This window comes from Magallana gigas, chromosome 5, assembly GCF_963853765.1.
Source record: "Magallana gigas chromosome 5, xbMagGiga1.1, whole genome shotgun sequence".
NCBI classification, from domain to species: Eukaryota; Metazoa; Mollusca; class Bivalvia; order Ostreida; family Ostreidae; genus Magallana; species Magallana gigas.
In genome coordinates, this window is record NC_088857.1 from 49,740,783 (window position 1) to 49,765,740 (window position 24,958).

General features: G+C 32.3%; 1 long non-coding RNA gene across 3 annotated transcripts in view; it reads right to left on the reverse strand.

Annotated features, from left to right (window-relative positions):
* Nucleotides 1-8,476: 8,476 nt before the first annotated feature.
* The window catches only part of LOC105341915 (uncharacterized), a 45,387-nt gene continuing 28,905 nt past the window's right edge, over nucleotides 8,477-24,958 (reverse strand). The window contains exons 1-4 of one of the 3 annotated variants that reach the window (XR_010714408.1): nucleotides 24,861-24,878; nucleotides 24,603-24,705; nucleotides 11,093-11,341; nucleotides 8,477-8,851 (exon numbers count right to left, since the gene is read on the reverse strand). This is a non-coding gene — a long non-coding RNA (uncharacterized lncRNA). The other 2 variants (XR_010714409.1, XR_902425.4) reach the window with 2 other exon arrangements.

The window sequence follows — 24,958 nt, forward strand, 5'->3', positions numbered from 1 at the left end:
AAAATTTCATTGATGAAAGAACTGTACTACAAGATTCCCAAAATTAAAACGTCATAAAAATACCAAAAATTAAAGAACCAGAATTTCTGATAAAATACGCGTCTAAATATTGTGTCCTAACAGCAGGTTTTTTTTAAATTCGCAGCATCGGTTTCAGAAAAGTTACGTTGACAAACTGTTCAGTACTAGTTTCTATAAGTGGACAACAATAATACAAGCTCAAAACGATTAAATTCCAAGAAAAATAATAGAATCAGAATTTCCTGGTAACTTTCCCATCTAATAAATAAATATATTGTGTCCTTGTGTTGGATATATATAAAAATAAACACGGATCCAGTGTTTGTACATTTATCAAAGTTAAAGTTATCCTTTTTTGCAAAAATATGAACTGGGTTTTTTTGTATCTTGGTCAAACAAAATTGAGTTTATTTTTAAATATTTTTAAAGCTGTTTTTCTTGTATTTAATCCCTAACTTGCAAGATATTCTTGGTTTTTGGTAATTTGTTAAAAAAAAATCGTTTGTAAAACAAAATTTGTAAAAATATATTTTTTAATATCTTTAAATCTGATTTTCTTGTGTTAAATTTTTAAATATTATTTCCATGTGTTAAGCATTCATGGAAATCTTTAACTAATGCTTTTGAAAGATTTATAAAATTAAAGTATTCTGAATCTATAGCTAATATTAAAAAACTTACTTGCAAAACAGAGGAAGATGATCGAGAACAAATAACCGTAAAAGAATTCAGTTGTATACAGCTTTCTTCCTTATATGTACATGTATAAACGAATAGTTAGGTTTTTTATTACATTTCATCGAGAACGAATTTTTATAATTATTTCCTTCCGCTTTTATTTCTGTCAGTCAGTTTCCATTAAAAACTTCAGCCATGATCAGCTTGTTAACAAGAGACATGAACAGGACCTGATGAAAATCAAATAACAAGTGAACAATGGACACTTTAGAATTATCGTTCCTTGATTATATATTTGTAGGTAGTTCTGTGTCAGTTGTGAGCCTGCACACTTACATGCATTAACACATCACCCACGCTACAACATTACTTGACAGCACTACACATAATAAATGACAGGGTTTGCACTTAATACCTTTTCCAAATTTCATGTATTTACCCGAATTTGTTTCATATTCTTGAATGATAGAAGGATAAATCGCACAAAAAATAAATAAACACTATTTAATGTAGGTTAAGAACCTATTGAAATACTCTTTACCTCGAGTTTGTCTGTCTTGAGTGAATGTAGGGTATAATTTATATTTTTTTTCCTAAGATAAGGAATTAATAAACAAAAATTTCAAAAATATGCAATTATCTTGCAAAATTTAAAAAATATCTAAAATAATTTCACGACTGTTTAGACTACATACAAATTCAAGATTATTTTTTTTCTAAATTATTGTAATGACTGTTTAGTTCTGCAGTACTTTTGATAAATTTGATGAATCCTTGGCTGCCTTCTTCCAAGAAGATAGTCTATTTGTTTTCCTATTAGTTAAGGTAGCACGGGAAAGTTTCGGATAAAATACCCGGTCAATATTTTTGTAAAATTGAGAGTTGCTGTACTTGAAGGCGTATGAGTGTTGCTAAAATTCATGAAATGATTTTTAATGATTATCATTAGTAAGAGGGATGCCTCTTGTTGAAATTGATATGCAATATGTAGGCCCCATATGTTAGGTACAATGTACATGAAAATAAGAAGTGAAATGCGAAACCTGCAGCTATGACTGTTGTGTTGACTTTACACAGTGATATTGCAAGTTACAGACGGAAGGTAATGAAAATACCACGAAAAGTAGGTGGATTGGACATTATAAACTATACACCGGTAGGTAAGTTTCTGACATGTGATAGTGCAACATGCACGCGATACGGAAGGTCAACCCTCTGCAGGGAATTAGCTGGGGGAGGTCTAAAAAGCTGAAAAATCATGAAAAATTTGCAAAATATGAAAGGGTCAAAATCTCATAAAAACCAGTGCATGTATGTAGAGAATTTTACAGGTTTTGACTAGTATTTTTCTTCAGTAATTGGTGATTGGCCTAATAAAGAGTGAATTAAAGGTATTTGTGCTGAATGGGAACTGAGGAAATTCTAGTTACAGAGTTCCGAAGACATGCATCCCTTGGCAATGAATTGTATAAAAAAAAACCTGTCCCATGCCACCTAAACAAGTTCTAGAGGTTGCAAAAGTTAAATAAATATTAAACGCCATTGGTGACAGCCACGATGAAGTACCTTGCACAAAAAGGTCTGAAGTTTGAGCAACGCCAAATTAAAACGGGAATCGTTTCAAATAAAAGATTGATTGAGAATTACTTGTGAAAGTAAAACAGGTTTATTCATAACAATTTTAACATTATTAGATAGCAAGAACTAAATTGTCTCGATAAAAGAATATTATTTAAACATTTTGTCAAGTCGAAAGCAACATTGAACCGTATTTGTTTCTATAAAGCAACAAAGACAGTACAGGATAGCAAGTTGTGAAAACATTGACATCATTAAAAATGACCCAAACCCTTAAAAACATCATTAGCTACGTACACATCAAAGGCAGCTTGGAGACTCGCAAAACGTTAACTATATATATATAGTTTACATTATTAAACATCATTCAGGCACGTGAAAAAGATTAATGCTTACGTTAAGTACTTTACATGTATAACAATATTGAAATTGATTCGTGGACGCGCTGTAAACTTTCACTGTAAGTGGATTATATCACTTGAAAAGCAGCGACTCTTGAAATTGGCGGTCTAAAAAACCAGCTAATTCAAGTATCCTTACTATATATAATTTTGTTACATTTAATACACAAGTGTTAAAAGTATTAAATACGCCATTCATATCAATGATAGCTTTAATGCTACTCTGAATCAGTGTTGGAAAAAACATTCTATTAAATTATCCTCAAAGAAAAAACAAATTATCTTTAGAATTTTTTTGTAGCTTCTATACTCCTGAAACCGAGTAGTATTGGACTTTTAAATTCGAATTTTATTTACTAAAAAATCAGGTCACTGGTATATGAGGTTCATGTTAATCAAACATGTTTGCAAATAAATGCAAAAACTAGGCAAGGGTCACACGTGCATGTATAAATTATAACGCACAATATAAAAGTACAGTAGGATGTATAGGATTAAGGAAGAGCAGCCATCTTGGAAATATTTTTATAAATTGTGACAAAGCTTTAAGCTTTTCTACATTGAAGGTATTCATTAACTCATCAATTTTAACTTAAATATATTGACTTCATAGTATCTCTTGGACAAATCGACCTTTTTCTCGTCTGCAAAATGTGTATAATCTAAAATATTTAATTCATAACCAATGTTATTACAGTCCCACATTGTACATTTTCTTACATTTTTGTCAATAATATTCTTTCATCTTTTCTCGGAAGCTATTCGGCATATAACACAGTATCCAATAAATTTAGGGTGTTTTACTTATTGCTTACTTGTTTGCTTACACTCAGAATGCTTGTTATTCAAAACATTTACTTTCTAAAACAGAAATAAAATTTATAATGACCAGCTATAGGAACATTTTGAAACGGTTCAGGTTAGCGATGTGATCCACGGGCAACAAGTTTAAATGTATTATAATGTTGATTTTAGAAAGGTTCTCAATTTCAAATACTAGCATAACATCATTCCTAGACAGATTTTTAAATCATTTTTGCAGACATCAGACTAATACTCTGTCTTTGAAATGGATAACATTCAATTTCTTGTTTTTTACTTTTCTAAGATACAATTTCTACCACAGTTGGCCTTCGTTATTGTCGACTCCAAGAAGAATTTAGACTACCTGAAAGGGAACTCTCGTATCTTGTTGAAAAGGAAATAAAATAAGTCATTAAAGTACATACTGACATTCTCAGCTTTACGGAAATTGAATTGCTGTATTTTTGTGTTTTGTAACATATCCAATACAAGACGCTCATATAGAAAAAAGAACTTAATGCAAAGTAAAAAGAAGTTAGAAAATCCAAACCTGGAATTTTGACATAATGGCGTAATGGTTTATCTATAATAATGAAGAATGAATGCATTAAGATATCCCACTCCTCAATGTTCTTGTATCAAGAATTTCTGGAGAAATATATCATTGAAATCTGTAGATAAAACAAACTTTAAAATAATACAAAGATAATGGGAGGTCGGTGATTATCCCTTCGAGTTATAACCAATTTAATTTGACAGTATTTTTGATTAAGCAAACTTTTTTCTTGAAATATTGTTTTTAATTATGCACAATGGTCTAACTGAATAGAGGGATTACGAATTACTTTTTCCATGATTAAACATAAAATGCCCAGAAGTTTCTTTAAGTTTCTACACAATTCCTTTAAAGCCGTAAAGTATGAGAAAAAGTTTCTTCAAATCAATTATGACGTCATAATGGCTCTAGGACCGAAGGACACTCTGGAATCATTTACTAGATCTTGACCTTAATGGACCATAAATTGACCTGTTGCAAACTGGATAAGGTATAATCCTCATCTTTAAAGAAGAAAGCCTATTACTTTTAAATGATTTCACAATAATCTTCGCTTTGATAGACATCTTTCACCAGCTTATGTATTTTAGAACTAAACATCATGTTAAAATGTTCATCGGAATATTAATTAAGTTGGACACATGATCAAATCTTGTGAAGCCCGGAGGGCTTTCAAGAAATTCTACCACTTATCAACCAAGTTAATATCCTTGTGAATTTTCAAACTTACTGTTTATTATTTATGTTTACTTTTAAGAAATGCATATCCATTAAAATCATTAACGTAACCATGTTTCTGTGTCTACAATAATACAACCGATATCAACCGATAAGCGGGTGCGATAATTAGGCATTGAATGCTTACTTTTGGATACCGTTAGTCCTATAACACACCAGATCGTGCAGACATATTGAAAACCGCGAATTAGCACAGTATAATATATTATCTAAACGGTGTTTTGTGGGACCGACAATGTTCATAATAAGAATTTCATACTTATATTTAATTTTTTTAAACTTCTTGCTTTGTACGCAAATGCGGGAAAATTCGACAAATACCTCAAAATCACTATTATATCCTAGGCGTAAGTTCAATTTAATGGAAGAGCCACTGTAACAGTTGCATGCGTGAGCTTAAAAGCGTTGAACGTTTGTGACGTCAGAATTAAACTCATCATTTAACTAGCACCCTATGTGTGTTTCAATGTTATATTTACCTTTCACATATTTTTTGCATGTAAAGTATGCGGAAAGCTACTGCAGTTATAACGCTGTAACACACACAGGGTAATGAAAGATGAAAATGACGAGTTTTATTATGACGTCATAAACACTGAACGCTGTAAAATGCAACGTCATATGCGAAAATCAAGACTGTTTCAGTGGCTCTTCCATTTACATGAACTTACCCTTAAGGATGAAATAGGATTTTTCAGGTAAAAATTACATTACAGACAAGACAAGAAGTTAACAATTTGTAAATATAAGCATTAAATTATTTTTAAAAAAGATATAGTCTCATAACTGCAGCGGCGTTGCATACAAAATTACGCTGTTACTCAATTTGTATTCACACATTGCTGCAGTTTTGAGACTATATCTTTCAAAAAATAATGATTCAATGCTTAAACTACAGTAGCTTTCCCTACACTTTACATGCAAAAATGTGGAATGTAAATATTCTATTGTGATGTTAATTATAAAGTTTACTTAAGGAACAGCTAATTGTGAAGTTCACCGAGATATGAACTTGGTTGATTATGTGATCAAATCCTGTGAGGCCTAGAGTTAACCATGCTAATATCCCGGTGAACTTTTTAACATTACTGTTGAAAATTTCATACGCGAGTTTATAATAACTTTTGTTTGAAGAAAAAAACCCAAATTCGTACCGAATTACTGTGTTTTCATGTTTACAATAATTTATCCGTCAAGCGAAAAGCGCGGGCGCAAATCATTGCGACGTCGTTAAAGAGTTCACACAGAATAAAACTTTTACGCTATTCAATTATAACTTCTAATGTTTGTTACTTACTGACTACAGAAATATATATCGGGTTTATCAATCTTGTACATGGCGAGGCGAAAAAGTGGCGATAAAGTAAACATGAACACGTGTTTTGAAAATACTATTGTGTACATAGATACAATTTATTTATTGGGTTCACGCAAAGAAATACATTTCGACTTCAATCATCGCTAGTTCTCGTAGAAGTGTGTCGGATAAATTCGGGAGAGGAAATGTTCTGTTTTAGAGCCATAAATCATATTTTAATGCATTAATACAAAGCAAAGACTAGAAACAAGAGTAACTAATCTTTAACTTCCGGGTCAGCTGATGCACAAGAACGGCGTGGGTGATTTAATCAATAAACTTTCAAACCGATGGCCCTTAGAATCGAATTGGAAGAACAAAAGACGGAGAAATACTTGTTTACAAATTATTTGCTAAATGCATCATTTTTGCAATGATTTAAATATTCTATCACGTATTTTAAAAGCGAGTTGACACGGGTCAAAAAAGAGCTGAATGCCTTCTCTCTTTTTTTATGGAATTAAAAAAAATAAAATAAAAAGAACGCATACATGTAGATTTTTTTACGTTAAAATTTCGAAATTGAAGTAGTAGGCAATTTAGAAAATATTTATAAAAAAGAACTTTCGGTCTATGATGTAAAGAAAAAACTTGAGAAGTGTTTTCACTTGACTGTGCTCCTGGTTATAAGGTCTTCTATGTACTTTGCTAGGCTGGAGTGAATTTATATTAAATACAATGCATTACACACTGCTCTGTAAGAGCTTATTTCCTTCACTACAATACGAAGAACATGGTGTACCTAGGTTTTACCGAGAAGTTGCTTCTTACTGCTGAAAACTTTGCGAGGGCATCTTGATTTATTGTATTTTAAAGGTAATCGCGAAAAATCCATCGGGGGTTTCAACATTTCTTGATTTTTTCACGACATTGTATCAAATGATTAGATTGTTAAAACCCAAGAAAAACCTGTATTGAACTCATTCGACTCATTTTAATTCCTTTTAATTCGAATTCCCGTCCTGTATACACTGTATATGATAAACACCTCGTATTTCAATATCTAAAGGAAGGATAACTTGCAGAGAATTTAATCAACGTACATAAGAAAATGAAAATGATTAAGAAAAAAAAATCTTTTCAAGAATTACAATGCTATACATGGATCCTCAGATTGTCTAGTTTTTAAATTTTTACATGTTAAACACGTGAACCTCTAACCAATACTTAGGCCCAAGGACGGGTTCAAAATTCAACATTCAAATATATTTAGACAATGTTTAAAACATTCTTCTCAAGAACTGCAATTCTCCAATTTATGAGATCATACAAGCATCCTAAGATAGTGTATATTAATTATTGCAAATTGTATAAACTGTGACCTCCCTTCTATAATTGGGGTCTTAGGAGGAGCTCAAAGTTCAACGTAAAAATATATATGGAAAATGTCTAAAACTCGTTTCCTGAAGAAATGCAATGCTACTGCTACGATTAGTATTCACACTATGTAAGCTTTCTCATATCTTCATATCAGGCCATAGTGACTTTCTTTCACTTTTTATAATTATCACAAATCATTTATTTTCCAATTTTATTATCTTTGATAAATGAGGCCTAGAATAATAAGATCAGTCGGTTTATGCCTCTTAGATTTTAGGATATTATGCCCAAAAGAGATACAAAAACGGATGATCGGGGGATCGATGTGGATCATGTGCCTTTTCTTCTGTTTAGTACATTTAAATCATGACTAGATGAAAGATGTTGATCATAGAAAAATAAACTTAAATGCTAAGAAAATGTGAGTCAATAGAGATTTCACAGGTGTTCCTAATGAAGTTGTGCATTGATTTAACTGCAAGATCGATGCCGTTGTAATAGAAATACGTCCATCAATCGGAGGCCTTTTTTCCGAAATCTATAAGAAGTCGAATAATATCGGGAAAAAACTGTTTATAATCAAAATATAAATATCCTGATACTTGAAGCGCTTTATTTGCATAAAAACAAGCACCGATTGTCCATGTATGACCAAGTCCGGTTTAGACTATGCTATTCCTCGTATCCAGCTGAGCCCTAACTATGTTTTGCAAGCCCGTCTGTTGAGCAATATACGCATGATGCATATAATGACCAACATGTAGTACAAGTTTGAATAAACTTGAAATTTGGCAAGATGCAAGTGCAGTACGCGTTAGCAACTCGAACAATTTGGTTGAATAAAATGATTGCAATGGCGGCATGCATTTGTACAAACGCGATACATGTGCATCAAAACGAGGCAAAAAAATATGTAATAGTAATATAGAAAATTAAACGTGTCGCTCTACTACAGCCCTGTGAATTAGACAATATTCAAATGCTCTTTTTGCTACGAACGAAAATTACATTGATGAAGTCCAATTTCATATATATTCATGGAATATTTAATGCAAGTTTATTTGATTTGACATATGTTATTTGAAGCAAAACAATATTTCATATCTTATGTTAGCTGTTTGCCATACAATGAATTTTATTAACCATTACTGACAGTGGGTTTTGATCACCGATCCAACAATGACATAGTTATGATTTTCAGTTATTCGATTGTCACGTGGACAACAAAATTGGTACAATTGACAAAATGGAGTCCGGCTCTTTTAGAATTGTGATAACTCTCTTTCACACCAGGCACTTCAGTCTTCACACACAGTTTTGCAACATTTTCTCTTGATTTAATATTCCGGGTAGTCAGCAGCTGCCAAAATTCTGGCTAAAGCGTGAAGTTTTGCAACCCTGAAAAGACAGAGAAGGCATGATTGTAAACACCATTGAAATTACATAGATTAGTAACTCCTTTTTATGGTATCAAGTTTTGAGTTCACTCCCATTTTAAGCCTAATTCGTTGTCGCAAAGGAAAGAGCTAGAATAGTGTACATGTAATAATTTATAATTATACATGTATCTTTCGATGGTCTTGAATATATAGATTGATGAAAATTGAACTTAAAATGTAAAACTTTGCATGTATTATTCCTCTAATCTTGATACTTGATGACTGATATGAAATTTAAAAAAATGACTGTATTTGTATTCTGCAGCTAAAAAGGTTAATACCAAGTTGTAAACGTAAAAAACACTGCAAAAATCACTTTCATCACAACATTTGACAAACATACTTTGGATATATTTTTTGTCGAAAAAGTGAATACATGTAGTTGTCAGAAAATACCATTCCAAAATATTCTAAATACATTTCGGGCTACAATACTTGGGCTATTACAACATTTCTGCCCAGCGAAACAAGTGCTGTGATATTAAAACACAACACAAGTACATGTATGTAAGAGCGAAATACTAGTACTCGGATAATTGGTTTTAATGCTACATGTATGTGATATTAAAAAGATTTCAATGAGGTACATATATGAGTAATTTTTGCACCATTTTATGATACCTAACAATGTAAGCTCGATCAAATAGAAAATATGAATTCAAACAAATAAAAATGACACGTGACATAAAGCAGAATTTGAACTCAGTTCAGTTTTATGATTTGATATTCTATACTGATACATAATAAATCAATTTGATTAAACATTACGAGAAATACACGATGATTAAATTTCTTTTGCGCACAACAGAAAATTAAAATACAAATAATAACACGTAAACCTCGGATGAATAAAAAAAAAAAATAGGAATGTGATTGCCAAGATACTAATTGCATCTTATTGTAGCCATCTACAACGGAAATTCGTATCGGCCATTATTTGGGGGATTTAGCAGGAGTCCTTTGCTTAATGAAATTTTACGATGACAAGCTAAGACATTTATGACAGTCTTAAATTTAAACAGATTGGTTTCTATAGAAATAGACATCCAATATTGTGTTTGTTAAAAATTACTAAATCAAGGATATGAAGTTGCACGGGGCTGGTAATTTTTTTTCCTTTTGAAGAGTTCCTCCTCGAAAAAGAATAGTAAAGTAGTAAATGGATTCTACATTCTACAGACACTTTTTTGGCATTCAAATTAGTTTACATGTACATTATTTTCTGTTCATTTCTTTTTACCATATAAGTAACAGTGACACGTTTCAAAGCTTACTAAATTTAATCTGAAAGGGGGTAATCTTTGATCTAAAAGACATGATTTTTTTTTCTTTTCTCGCAAAATGCTCATTACTTATGCCACCGAAATATATTTCTTTTTTCTGCAGGTTTATTAAATTAAACATAATCCATAAAAAAGAATTTTCTGAAGGGTATTATCAACGATCGTATTCTCTTTAATTTTCCTACAACTTATACTGTAAACGTACTTTTGGCGGAATGTGGCTTCCGTCGAATCAAGTACATGTACATCTCTAAATGCCATGCATATACATGTATGTATAAGAATAGTCAAATTCAGGAATACGCTAATTAAAATCCAAGCCAACATGTTCAAATACTAATTTCCGCCAAATATCGTACACGCCATATATAATACGTTTATAGTTTTTTAATTTATTTTAATAATGATTTTTTTATTAAAAGATTTTCATTCAACACTCTTTAAAAGATAGGGATATTCTAAATATATTTTACTGAAAGACTTAAGGCTATAAACCAATTCAATTTTCTCATTGTGGAAAAGAGCAGCTACACACTTAGGTTTGAAGCAGACAGTGTTTCAATATGTAGCATTAGGATTTCACATAGAATTTAATAAACATCGAGATATGCCTGTCCTCAGTTTGCTTTTAATTTGAATCGTGACAAAAACATTTCTCATCTGCATTTGTTCAATGAAGGCTAGAAAATTTTCGTTTGAAATTCCTTAATTATGTTCCAGTGGTTTATTTCTTAATTTGTTCTTTTAAAAAATCCATATTATAGATGAAATGCGATATAAACGAAAGATAAAAAAAACAACCAAAAACACAAACAAACAAAAAACAAAAACCGAAGAAATTCAAATAAAAATCACAAACCTCCAAATCAAAAATCAAACAAAATAAAATTGGTATAATACTTTACATAACACCTCACCTGTCGTCACCGTATGATTCCATACTCGAGCTGCTCCGTTTTCCAAATCTAAATGGAAGTCGAAGAGTCGACCGTTTTCCCCAACGAAATGGAAGCTTAACATTGCAGTTACAACTATCTGAAGCTATGCCGCTCATACAGATGTCATTACAGTTTAATGCTTTCACAGGTAACAGTTGAAAACAAAAACACAATCCAACGACTGCAAGTAGCAAGTTCCTCTGTGCCGACATCCCCGTAAGAATAAATCTGAAAGAATGAAATACCTTGCGACTGAATGTCATATATATGTAAAGTCCGATACCCCTTTAGATAGGAGCGAGTGTTTGAATTTCTATATAACTAATTGATTCAGATTGAGCTCACAGGCTACGTGGGAGTTAACATATCCATGCGCCATACAAAGAAACAACACCTGAAATAATGGACAAGGAAGCCACTTAAAGACAGGAGGGGGATGTCATTGGTATCTTGTGACGTCATGGGTAAAAAAATGAACCCTAGTGACCTATTGTCTTAAGGAGGCTGGATGGTCAACACATTAACCATCAGATCTACCTTTAATTTCCAGATGCGATTTTCTAAGATATAAATAACCATTTCTTAAAGAAAATAAAATCATATATATTTTAACTTTAAAAATAGAGCAATTTCCTGTATCTTAATACAGAGAACGCAATCATAAGGAGATCAATATAGACTAATAACTGCCCTAACCATTCGACCCTTATAATGAATATTCTGTATTTTGATACGCTTTTAATTTTCCAACGATAACTTTTATCTCAAAAAAGTAAATTAGAGAGAGGTGCATAAAATACAATAATTACTGGCGACATCTTTTGTTGTTGTATCAGATAAAATCAGGTTTATTATTCTTGTTTTGATAATAAGACAATGAAACTGGTGATTATTCTGATGGTAAAAGCAATGCAAGAAATGGAAATGAGAACTACATGTAATGATTAACAAAATTTTAGAGATTTTGACCATATGATATGAGATACGATCGATTCTTAGCATTCATAAAGAATGATACACTTTATCTATTCCAGTGTGTTTTCAAAACCTATAAATTCACTAAGTATACAAAAGAGATTCACGGTTGTTTCAAAAGAGCATAACCGACTTGATTAAGTGGCATCTTTAATCTTAAATAATCTTAAACAACTAAAATTAATTACATAAGACAAACACTTCTGAAAAAGGCAACCATCAATTTGTATACTTGCACAATCTGGTTATGCGTGTAAAAATCAAATCAAGGTTACACAAAGGTGAATTTTGCTAATACAAGGTGAATCTTCCTGATTCAGTTAGCCGTATGTTGGCTTTAGTACATTGGAACTGTAAAACAAAACACTTGTGGTAAAGGTCGTTAGGAATACAATCCTTACAATCTTAATTACATCTAGATACGAGTCATGTCTGGTTTCATTTATGATAAGTGATGTTATATATAAACTTGAGAATACCATTTTAACTCAAGGTTTTTTTTTCCCCAGACATATGGAATGAAACACTTTGGTTTCTATTCCTTTTATAAACAAAAGTCTATGCAATCTAACAAGAATAGAAAGAACTGAATTGCAAATCGTCCTATTTTTTTTTTATCAAAGTAAAAAATCCAAAATAATCTACCTTTCATGCTGATTCCGATTGATAACGTGTTAAGGCATTGAACAATTAGTCAAAATCAATCTTTTAGTACGTGAGCTGAACATATCAAATAGCATGATTAAAGGGGAAAAAGTTTTCAATTTATTCTGGATCACTTAAACAAATTCTTAATTTTAGTTTTCAACGTCACAATTACATCTGTAACAAGAAAGAACTAAATAATTGGAACAAATTATTGCAAAGGTGACTGGGCCAAGAATAGTTCGGTTACTGTTAATAGTAGCAAATAAAGTTACCCTGTGTGCTTCTGTCGTATAGTGTGTTGTAAATATCTTAAGACATTTCATAGATCACAGCAAGAACAATAACAATGATGAATAATTCATAAACCTGAAATAGTCCCACTTTTTATTGGATTGCAAATGTCCATAAAGTTTTGCATTGCTCTTTGAATTGTCAGCATAATGATCTTAGGTGTAATACCGAATCGTTGCTAAAAAATTATCAAAGACATTGGTTTGATGTGAAATTTGCTCCTGTAAAAAATCTTTTATGTTGTCAACTTAATGCTAGATAGTATCAAAAATGGCCTTAAAATTTGAATCTTAAAAGAGGACAGAAAACCATTGTGCGGACTGGAAGCGTTCGAGTTGAAATGATAAGTGTATCGACGTGTATTAATTCAGAGACAATGAAAATTCTGCTTAAGAGGATGAACATTGTAACTGTGTATATGGCATTAGAAATTAATGACAGGCAAACAGTGTCATCAGAGATAAATTACTCATGTTGTTTGTCCTTTATTGATTCAATAACTCCTGGTCAAATTAGCAGAAAATATTGACAGAAATTCGTCCAAAATTAACAAGGTACTCAAGTCGGATATTTACTTTTCTGGATTGACATTGCTATGTGTACTCCTTCAGCAACTGACGTCTACTGGTGTCTAGTTTGAAGACTTTGAAAAATTATGACCGTTCCTGCGTTGTTTTGTTTAAGACATTCGCAGTCTTTTACTATTTTTGACAGGCTACAGTAAATCTCCCACAAATAAGGATTGAATTCGGGTTTATAGGGTGTAATTGATCATGTTTCATGAAGGTTTTCGATCTGTTTTTGAACGATTTTGTTAGGTGCGTGCATTGAAGGATGAGACTTCATTTCATGCGCAGGACAAATCTGAGCACAAGTACATGTATTACCAATCTTTACAGGGTGGTGGAGGACACTGCACAAAAAGAGCCCTGTTCAAATTCACAACACACATAATCAAATGTCCATTTGAAATTCTGACCAAAATTATTACTTATAATTAAGAGTTTCCATGTTAAACGATCTTTAGATATAATGTCTAGAAAGGACGTACAACATACAGATATTGATCCATCTATTGAGAGTACACATGGTTTTATTTTGTTACAGGTTCATGTGGTTTCAACATATAGAGACAAACGCGTATCAAACAATGTAATCACCGCTCGTCGTCCACACTCGAGCGGGAACTAATTGTTATATTGGGTTGTAAAGTCCCAAACACTAAAAAAGTAAATACACATTACATTGGTTCGCCACGCAAAATATTGCTGGATAAGGTGTCACCTTGTTTGTCAAACTCCAGTCAATGCTGGAGATCATGCGTCAACAGCAATCTTAGATAATCGAATCCACGAATCTGTTTGTTAATGGGTTCGATCATCCCCGTACTATACTTAACAAGAGCATTGGCCGCAGTGGGTATATCAGATAAACGAAGTTGTTACGGTTTATCTTTTCATCAATTAATTTTATTAAATGCTTTATCCATCAAGATAAAGGAAATTCGCTGAATTTTTGTGTGTACCTAATTGTTAAGTTACCAAACAATTGACTTCCACGTCATTTTACTTGATACTGTTTGGTTTACTGTTTAGTTAACTGTTCATTGTAAATACACATAAAAAGATGTGTAGAATTTTTTCTAATCGTCCATTAATTGTTAGCAGCTATTAATGTTTTAATTACTGAATATTTAATTATGAAGAGAAGCATTCATACAAACCAAGTAAAGCTAGACATATTTAAGTTGTTTTAGTTGCTAAAGTGTTTTCACCGAAGTTGTTTTAGTTGCTAAAGTGTTTCACCGTTGCTGAAACTCTGAAATGTTCCAGTTCGTTTCAATATCCTGTTAAATTGCTAATGCGATGTGTTGAATTCATTATTCGAGTATTCAGTTAAGAGTTACAAAATTAATATCTGATAAATTTTTTTCAAGATTGTTTCTAGATATAGCTTTACGTGTATGCAATAATACAGCTTATAGAAATGCAAAACTTTGAACTAACAGGTGAACTCGTCAAATACACAATCAGGAGAAACTGTATCAAGGTAGAGAAGAGCTGATAAAGTCATAACAAAGGGTTGACAGTGGTTTTCCTTTATGGAGAAGTAAAATCAATACCACAAGACCACGAAGCAGCGAGCGGGGTGCAACCACGGCCAGTGGGCCTCCAGCGAAAGCTCTTGTATTTGTGCATTTGTTTGCCCGGTGCTAACAAATATAAAACAGTAAATTAAACTTTGATACATGGAATATTGATTCTTAAATTTTCCAAAGGAAAGACAAGCATTACATGACATAAACATAGGAAGTTGATATCATGATTATGAGAGCAGTAGGGATTTAGGAAGTTTTGTTTCTTTTGTCAGATTGAAATGAAACATCAAACGGTGATTAAAAACACATTACATCGTAAGTTAATGATGACGCAAGCCTAGCATAGTTCCTATTAATTACCTGTATTTTATACGCACCTTGTTAACGTGTTTTGGCGATGTATTCTCGGGTAGGGCGAAACAAAACGTTACAGTGACCAAACACGCAGGTTGTATGAGTCGAGAATAATTAGAAAGGATGACTATAATCCCAAATTGATTAATTATAACGGGACATTGTAAATAGGTTTGACAGTCACATTGATCTCCCTGGGTGTCAGTGGTGGCTTGGTCATCATTATGCTCCTAAAACTCGCCCTAATCAACCTTATGACAAGTCTAATAACCGTATTGTAATGGCAGGTTCTGAAAACGTGTACTTTTGCAAAGCAGATCTCTAATGGTTAATGAAAATCTTATGGTTGAAAGTTAGTTCAATACATCATTTCCTTTATCCAGTGGTTCTCTCTGATAAACCAACACTACGTCTTATTTCATGCCATTAAAATTGTCGACCTTTTTTATTTATTGCAAATTTGTACGAAAGTCCTAAATGACTTAATCGGGTTTCTCACTTTTCAAGCACCCTGTGGCAGCAAAGCGACTCTGTTTTCAAAGATCGAGGAAGTAGCCTACATCTGTAGGGGAAAGTTTACTAAGTCAACACAGAAGTACTGTTATTTCATGATTCATTTGCGTCTTTATGTCACTTTTAAGAAAGTTTATCGACAATTTAGTGCACTGTGGGTTTCTACGTAGCTAAAGGCAATGTTAAGGTGGCCTTCGAAGTGTCATGATTTTGAAGCGATTATCTAGGTAAGTATCAGTGGGTATGAAGTGACATATAAGTATCAATATTCAAAATCTAGATAAGGTTTGATTTTCTATTTATAATGGAAAAACCACCCCAAATATGGTGTCGAATAACAGTCTGCCACTTCTAATAATTGAACTAAATTTTGGTGAGTAAAATGTGTTTTATTTTCATAGTGGTAAAACATGAATCATGCAAGCGGACATACAATTTCACAATTCGAGGTCACATTATCGATAATGTATCATATTCAAATAATTCATCTTTAATTTTTAGAATAATTGTACATATCTCTATAGGAGCTGATGATAATGGAAACAAAAAAATTTTCTTTCATATGAATGCAAAATGTTTGGGATGGTCTTGTTTGTTGACGAAACTGTTATCAAATCTTCTATCAAACTAAACAGCTTTCATTGATTAAGAGTGTGGTTAACATTTTCCATTTTGTTTAATCATGTTGGTATTTTTTCATTAAAAAGATTTTGTTCTATTCCATTCTAGTTCGGTGAACCTACGTAAAATATTGATGTACAGTTAAGTTGATGGAACGGGTTAATTGCGTGAATACGATACTATTTTCCTTGTAGCAAGTGTTTGAAATCCTCTTGGCAAAATCTTTTGGTATAGTTTTCTTATACTCTCTAACCATATTTCACCGGGTTAATCCTGTTATTTACGCTTAATTATGTGGTCATAAATGGTGATAATCCTTGAATGATTGATGACTTGGTTTTAGAAGTGATTGATCTTTTGGTGTTAAAAGCATTATAATGATGACATTTACCCAGAGCAATGCAAATGACTTTCTTACAATAAGAACGGAACTGATTGTCTGTGTTTACGATAAGTTTCCATTACTCCCTTCTCTTGTTTCAGATTATTGATGCAATTTCCCCTTTTTCAAAAATATTGAAAAGAAAGGCATTATACTCATGTAATTGTTCATTTTGTCATGAAAAAATGACACAGTGTGTATTTCATACACTGAAATAAATGACAATAGACTCGTCATTGATCAATACGGGCTCTTCGAGTAAGACGCATCATTCTAGTCATATCTCTCTGCAACATGTAATAGAACATTACTATGGCGCGTAATAATACATGTATCTGGCGGAGTCGCACTGAGATGCTTACGTGTTCTTCACTGTGTCGCATATTATGATAAGACGCGTAGGTAGTTGTACCTTGACGGGAGGCGCAATCGTACCTATATATGCTGCTTAATTGTTTTTAGATGTGTCATGTCGTGTAGTCGTATCTCTATATATCGTGTAGTCGTACCTCTATATGTCGTGTAGTCGTACCTGGATATGTCGTGTAGACGTACTTCTATATGTTGTGTAGTCCTACCTTTATATGTCGTTGTATATGTCGTGTGTTGTACCTCGATAGTCTAGTGGTATTGCCTCGATCTGTCGTGTAGTCGTATCTGGATATGTCATGTAGTTGTACCTCTATATGTCGTGTAGTCGGACCTCGATAGTCGTGTAGTTGTGCCTGATATGTCGTGTAGTTGTACCTCGATAGTCATGTAGTTGTGCCTCGATCTTTCGTGTAGTCGGACTTCGATATGTCGTGTAGCAGCACCTCTATATGTCGTGTAGTCGGACCTCTATATGTCGTGCAGTCGTACCTTTTTATGTCGTGTAGCCGTACTCATATGTCGTGTAGTCGTACCTCTATATGTCGTGTAGTCGTACCTCGATATGTCGTGTAGCCGTACCTCTAAATGAAGCGTAATTGTACCTACCTCTAGATATGTCTTGTAACCGTACTTCGATTTGACACGCAGGTGTACCTAGATGCGACGCTTTCTCCCTACCTCTCCATTTTATAGTATTAGGACTTTCTTCAATGTCATGAGATACAAAACATTTTACCATTTACCATTATTCAATACTTTACCAGTTAAAAGTAAACAAACTTTAAGGCAATCAAGTTTCAGTCAAAAACGCGAAATCGTATATCATACTGAAAGTAATTAAACAATAAAAAAAGTGAACTGGGTAAAAACGTATATTGTAAATATTATTCTCACAAAGTAAGTCAGAATTGATTACTAAATCTGCTGGACAAAGACAATCCTTTCTTCTGCTCAGTGAATACACAACGGCTGGTAGATTCAAACATTTCCTTATCTTGTGTTTTTTTATTCTCCTTTGGGACGGCTAAAGACTTGATTTTACATGCTTCTCATTAATTTTGTTAGGAAGATGTGATAATTATTGTACTTAGAAGTGTCTTTTACGACGGTTTTCGTAGCGACATATGCAATTTCTACATTTATATCGTCTTCTTGCGTTATAATCCATGACAAGATTAATTTTGTTGAGAAAGACAAAGAAAGATGTAATGATGATTCTTGGGTGTTTTCATTCCATACGATTCTCCCTAAACCGTAATTATATGCTCAACGTTAAAGTTTGGGAACTCAATAATATTGCCCATCTATTATCACACTCTGAAAGGTTGTGGGAAAACCCGGAAAAAAACAGAATCACTGTGACGAGCCTAATGGATGAAAGTGACATTCCATAGTAATATACAGTTTTTGTATAAATGATTAGGCCAAGTCCGTACCCAAAATTTAGACATAGAACAAATTAAATGTGATCCCAAAACATTTAATGCATCCATTTCACTGAGGGTCTTGGTGATTTTCACGCTGAATTTCAGCGCACGCCAATAAAGATCAATGCACATTTTCTATGGGATGCGTTTGTCGATTGGAAATGGCTCATAATTTACAATGAAAAATAGAGTGAAAAAATACTTAACTCTTGTGGGGTTACCCACGCTTGTTAATTTTTAATTTTATTGACTTCTTTATCGCGATCTTGCACAATAAAGAATTAAGAAGCTTTTCTTTATCGAATTCCTTCAAATCTGTACAAAAACGTTCGTTGCTTAATGTCTATAAAGGTGGTATGGGACAATCCACATTGTGACGTGCTTCCTATCGAAATAAACAATAAAATTCAGTTTAATTTTATAGGGTTTTTCTGCCACAAATATGTTACCAAGCAGCTTAGAGCAATGGGTTAGAGCATCGGTTGCGAATATGTACGCCATGAACCCTACAGTGACAGGGGTTTTAGAATACTTATAAGGTACTCCACTTCACCTAGACTTATACTTTTTAGGACATTACGTCATAAGATGGCGATTTAAATGTTTTGTTAAACTATTTATATCGTTCGATTGGATTGTATATCGTCGAAGCTCAGTGGTAAAAGAATTGGGCTTCTGAACCGCAGTTCATGAGTTCAAATCCGCCTGGAGCTTTTGTTCATGTTTACTGAATCAATTTCAAATTTTCAAAAATGTAATTTTTCATCCAAAATTGCACATTTTTTGGCCTATTTTACTTAAATACTTCTTATTCATTATGATATCATTCATAATTAAGTAATTTTCTGCTGATTTGAGAGTAATTTTCTGCTTATTTGAGAAAATATTTCCATGTGTAGTGAGCCACCTTAACCTTTCCAAAAAAAAAATTAAATACTTTTCTAGGCAAATTTGTAAATTTTGATTTCAATGTACTTTTATCCACATTAATATTGCAAGGTGTCCAATACCACCTGAAAGGTATTTAAAATAATGTATAAATCAGATAAAAAAAAACTTAATTAAACTAAACCTATACAGTAAACCATTTAGAACAAGAATAAAACGTGTCAATGTGTCTTTTTTCGGGTTTTCTTTTGTGTGAACTACATGTACCTATAACCCATTTGTCAACCCTGATTTGATAAACACTACCTTTCCAAAGAAACGGGATACTCTACATGCAACATTTAAAAAAAAATAGTTGAGTTCAACAGCTGGTATTTTTTTCATTAATTACCAAAAATCATAATTCAAGTAAAATGTACATCTCTGATACACGTACAGTTGATCTACAGAAGAACAACTTCCTATCTTGAAAACTGTAGGAGGAGTTATTCGTTCAATAAGGGTACCCAATATAAAATGTTTTGCCAAAAATAGCTGGCATTTTTTTTTCACATTAATTACCAGAAATCTAAATCGTAAGCACATCTCTGATACATACAATTGATCTGCAAAACAACAACTTCCTATCTTGAAAACTGTAGGAGGAATTATCCTTACAATAAGGGTGCCTTTTTGGCAGCCGCCCGCCCGCCATTTCCACCAGTTCAATAACTGGAAAACCCTGTTAAAACTGAGGTTTATTTTTACACGTTCTAGTTTATGTACATTGTACCCATTAAAAGAAAAAACTAGAAAAAACATATTGTTAGCTTGATGTTGTATGCGATTTTTAAGAACATTACATCTCTTCAGAGGTTTCATAAAAAGATAATTCAGCTTTAAAACATGTAATTTACAGTGTAAAGATGTGAATTTGAAAACCAAAACAAGATTGTTCAATGTGCAACATAATTCAAATTCTAAGTCGTCTTGAAACCTTTATTCTTTCGATGCAAAGACTAAGGCGGATTCCCCGGGCAACCGTTAACCCAGAAAGCAACCGCCACTACAAATCGAGAGGAAGGAACGATGGATAATTGTAAAGTCCATTCAACAACAACTTATGCTCTGTGTTCATGTCTTATCATCGAGTTTTGCTTTTTGCAGAAATCGGCCAATGCTCAATTACATTGACAAATCTGGTTTGTTATAAAATGTAATTAGTGTTCATTTCGGTCAAATAAATTTGCTGATAACGTTTTTAAACAAGAGGCTCATGGGCCTGAACAACAGTTCATTATATCATTCTATCTCGGAAATTTTAAATATGAATTCTTTGAAAATATTGTGATACTATATTCCAAGATTTGAAAAAACATCGAAGGGACTATCACGATTTTGGTCATGTTTTCTTTCGTTTTAAGGTTTATAACGCTACAGTTTATGAGATTACTATGCAACCATATTAAAAGAGTGTAAGATTGTAAGATTTATGAAGTAAGACTGCAGGCATTCAATTCCATGATTACAAACTTTTACCGAGTCCATATCTATTTCCTCGTATAATGTTCAGCGGGAAATGGATAAACGATTTATGATCTACTTATATCAGAAAATAAAACAAATTAAAAAGGTCGTTGTCCTAAGAACGAGTGTATTTTACTTGTAACGGGATATTTCACTTTTTTAATTTGGCGTAGGAATTCAAACACAAATCAGTAAAAATATTAAAGGAAAGGAATTTTACCGAATTTTGAAATAATAGGTGAAGTGAAAAAGAAATGGTAGAAGGATTTCATTATCTGAGATAAGAAATAATTGCAAAAAGAGATTAAATCATGAACGCGAACAAACATAACCAGCACACCAAACCTTGCTTCTTTCTGACTGGAACATGTAGCACGTGTTAACTATTTATTTATTGTTCACCATTTATTATTATTGTTAACCATTATTATTATTATCATTGATAAGCATTAATAATTCATACTGCATTTTATAGGATATTCAATTGCGATATATCGGCCATACATATACGTTGTACATGTAAAAATTATAATGTATATAATACCTGTAGCTTCCCCTAAGATCAAGCCCTAATTGGTACGAGACCCGTATAACAATGTAAAGGTCGCACAGAACGACCAACTCATTATAATAATTGTTTTATAAAGCCATATAACTGAAAAAGAAATCTGTTCCTAACATACTTACATGTATTATAATCGTAGAAATATAACTACAAGTATAAATGTTTCTGTTAAACAATTAGAGCAAGGAAAATTATGATCCCCCCCCCCCCTCCTTCACCCATTAATGTACAGTGTACTTATGATAAAGATACATCACAGACTAGCTGACTGCATTTTCATTGATAAGATAAAGCATTAAAGTACAACAACTTTGCTAAACAACAACTTTTGCTAAATTTTGTGAATGGTAAAGAAAGAAAATATTTAAAAAAAATATTTAATTACTGACCACAAATGCTCCTTACATATTTATACATCTCTTAGATTCAAGCTATGTTATATATTTTAAAACATTTTTAAGATAATTAAAACAATTTCCCCAATGAAAACAATATCATCAAATGAAAATATTGCAAATTATAAATGTATGTTTCCTGCATGATTGATAAAACAATGGCCCGAATTCAAAACAACCCACCCTAAGGTCGAATTTTTCTCATTTAGGTAGATACCCCTCGTTCTTTTAAAATGCATTTATTAGTATTTATATTTAACAATACAACCAACACAGGTATATTATCGGTTGTTAGAATCACACAACCATGTCTTTTTTCTATCATTTCTTAACCTTCAAATAATTATAGTTATATCATATTCGCCAAGCTTTGACTAGTATAGGTCCCGCTTCAAAGGCAGTGCCACGCTAAAATATAGATTTTATTAGAAAAAGAAAGTAAAAGGAAATGTGGCTTTGAGAAAAGGGGGAAAGAAGAATAGTGCTCTTTTACTTAGGGCACACACAGAAAAAGAAACCAAATCCCATGATAATATTAAAGATTCTACAATAATCAGATTAATCGATGTACATGTTGCAAGCAAATTTTATCAATATATACATGCATAATCGTTGTTATCTTAAATGGCTGAGGTTTAAAATGTAAAAAAAATTGACTGATTTGAGAAACTTTTTAGATACAATGTAAAAAAAAAAAAGTCGCCCCAAATATCATTGATATTGAAAATTGCAAGTGAATTACGAGTCTAGTAAGTGATTTTAAAGTAGTCTAAAAGTGAGGAACCTTCTGAAAATTTTAATATTTAAAAGTTTATATGTTGCTTACAAATACGATTAAAAAACGCAGAACTATTGTCGAGACAGTGAAAAATTAGGTTGGTAAATGGTAGTGTAAACAAAACAAGTCACAAGGAAAAAAAGTGTAAGTATTTTTATATTTAATATAAAGAAATAATATTAAGGAGGTTGGCACCTGAAATAATAGTAATGTAAATCATCCGAAAACCTCTTGAATATAAAGATGGGGACATAAAATGTTCATTTATTTTATTTGTGACCCATGTCACATGCCATTTTTTTGGAAATATAGGGCACCAAACAGAAATGATAATTTTCCTGAAATTTTTGCTAAAATTTGGCATGGAAATTGATAATTTGAAGATATCAAACAAATATTTATAGTTTGAACTATTATTTACATGTAGTTATGATGTTAATACAGTATGAAGTTGAACACATGTAGTGACTATAAAAGTAAAATCTAAGTCAAAGTTTAAAAATTCTTGCTTTACTGGTGGCTTCAAAGGCCAGTACATAATGAAAACAACAACATATGTTACAAAATTTTGGAGTAATCAAATTATAACGCAAATAAAAAAAAAATTATAGTAATGTCACCTTTCCAAAACTTTGCACACAGAGAGACATACATTTAATGTCTCATTTAAAAGTAAAACAAGTAGGGGTCACATTTAAAAAAATTGAGATATAGCATGAAATATTAAGCTAATTTTAGGCCAAAATTGCGGTTAATTTTTTCCTAACTTCTGTAAAATATAAGCTAAACATGCCAAAATATATCGATAGAAATCTAAAAAATATTGTTTAAATATGTTTTTCGGAACATCATGAGCATATCGTAATACACAAACTATCTAGAAGTTCTGTCTGCGCTGAAAATTAGGAAGCTAAAGTAACAGTACTCCAAAACTAAAGAGTTATGAAAATGAATTGTTCATTCCCTTCTTGAAAACCTTCCGCCACAAAATATAGTCCCTTATTAAACTCTGTAAAAATGTAATTTTTAAAAAACAATTTTATTCAATATAGTTTATTTGGCATTGTAGAATATAAATATACTACTAGCATTTATATGTGATGCAGAAGTTTCAGACTAGAGGTGATCCAAAATGGCTACCCAAAACCTCAGGAGCGAACCTCTTTAACAGGATTTATTATTTTTATAGTAAAACATTGATCACTATACCAGGTTTATTTTATTCTGTATTTTTTGCTAACAAGAGGCCAGATGAAACTTTATAGAATAATACTAATTAGGTTACTGCTCGGCAACTATCGACAGTATTGATAGATAATTTTCTTTTGTCAATAGTTGTATAAACTACATTTATTTTACCAACAACTGCATCAAAAAGCGACCAATTTTTTTTTCGAAAGAATTAAGTTTCGGATATCCTATTCGATTTTCTTGCAATAATTAGTGTTACTACGTCTTGAGCATTCTGTTTAAAGCCAAAAATAAATTAATTAAAATAAATATTTTTGGAGAATAGTTAAATACTACTTTGGAATCTTCGTAACTTCGTTATAAGGACAAGAAGAGTGCGGGAACAATAGCGAATTAATTCTTGATAATCTAATTTGCGTGGGAGCTAATATCGTCTTTTCTTGCTGCCTCGTGCACTCCGTAATTATAGCATGAAAAGGACCTACCTTTAATAATCAAGTGTTTTTCAGCGGATAGGCACTGTACAGTTCCAATGGACCCCGATGTAACGATATCAAACAAGTGATCGCTGCCAGCCAGACGAGCTCCCTTCAACAATTAACAGTAAATGAATCAATGTCACAGGACTTGGTAATCTATGCTAGTACTTTTCATTGAGAGCCCAACTTTATGGCTGATGTATGTTTTCGATATCTGTACATAACAGGTATGTATTGCCATACAAAATAGGTAGATCAACTTACAAGCCGTGCGCGCCAATTAGTTTAAAACATAGGTTGAAATTCTGTCATTCTTTATGTACTTATTATCTTTGTAGGCGCGTGGGAGACCGGAAATAAAG